We start from the raw sequence: 1,490 nt of genomic DNA, 5'->3' as shown, positions 1-1,490 counted from the left end.
TTCTCCAAGGCATTGATGTTTTAGAATTGCATTTCAATCTAGTACAAAATGGCTCATTTTCATCAACTTAAAAACCTTCCCATGAGAGCTTAGATATTTTTAAAAATAATTAACTTCATACAAGCGTTCACATAAAATCCAAGTTTGGTGTCATGCACCAAAACTTAGAGATTTCCGGAGAAAAGGTTTTCTAATGCTAAAAAACTTTCAGAATCTAAGAAAAAACCTAAAACAATTATTAAGGTTGAAGATTTTTGTAATGGCTCCGCCAAATGCGTTCCCTCAAAACCACTTAAAACTTACAACTCTTGGGACTTGTTCTAATGAGAATTTCAACTTGGATTTTTTTTTCGGGAACAATGTTAGGTTTTTAAATTGATTTTCGTTTACAAGAGGAGTTTATGAAACACCCTCCCTAAAAAAAACATTAAATAAAATGTTTGCACTTTCCAAAATTAGGTAGAAGGACCTTGGAAATCTGCCCTTTTCTTGTGGTTTCTTGTTTAGAAAGTCGAGTTCAAGAAGGGGGGCTTGGCAGAGGGGAGGTGCTGTTCTAAAAAAACAATGGTTTTCTTAGAAAATCAAAAACGGGTCCAAGTCATTGATTTTCTATGAGAATCCACTATGGAAATCACTCCTTTTTTTTTTGTGAATGCGGGTATTGCTACACCTATCATGGAGACTTGCTTGAAAAAAACCTAGATATACTCTAATACCACCTTCAATCTTAGTGCTAAAAATTTCAAAATCCATGGGATTTTAATGTTAAATCTTAAATTTATATTGACTATTTTTAATGTTTACAAAAAATGAAGGTTCAATGTAAAGTGAGTCACAAAAATTTCAAAATAAAAATAAAAGGGTTTAAAAACCTTGAAACCGAAATGAAAAATATATGTAAATTGATTCAAAAATCCCTCCAAAGTTTTGAGTTAGATATTGTTGTATTTGAGACCAAAAATATTTTTTGTGAACACTAAAATTTATTATACTAAAATACCTTTAAATTGAGAGAGAGAGAGGGCGGGGGGCCCACAGTCCGCTGTATTTTGGGGGCGGGCCCGGGGGGGGGGGGAGAGGCACACACGTTTCGAGGGAGTTGGGGTGGGGCCAACATTCTGGCAGTCAACAGTCAAAGGTACGAAATCACTGACAAAAAGAAAGGCCATAAATCCAATGATTCCCAGGTCAAAGTTTGACTCACTACTCGCCAGCCCGTTTTGTTTTTTCTTAACGCTAAATCCATAATTCTTCTTATCTTCTTCGAAACAAACGATCGTTAACATTAACATAACATTAACCTTTATTATAATTATAATCTCTAACGATCACTCTTGCAATTTTCCGTTTCTCTCGTTAAAATGTCAGTAATTAAGATGACGTGATAGAAATGTTCTTTGCCGTCCTTGACGTGTTCTCCCCCTCTCTCTCTCTCTCTCTCTCTCTCTCTCTCTCTCTCTATATATATATATATATATACACACACACAC

The sequence above is a fragment of the Lygodium microphyllum genome, chromosome 24 (genome assembly GCF_053477565.2).
Source record: "Lygodium microphyllum isolate KBCC chromosome 24, Lygodium_microphyllum_v1.1.10, whole genome shotgun sequence".
Classification (NCBI taxonomy): Eukaryota; Viridiplantae; Streptophyta; class Polypodiopsida; order Schizaeales; family Lygodiaceae; genus Lygodium; species Lygodium microphyllum.
Note: the sequence above shows the minus strand (reverse complement) of the source record.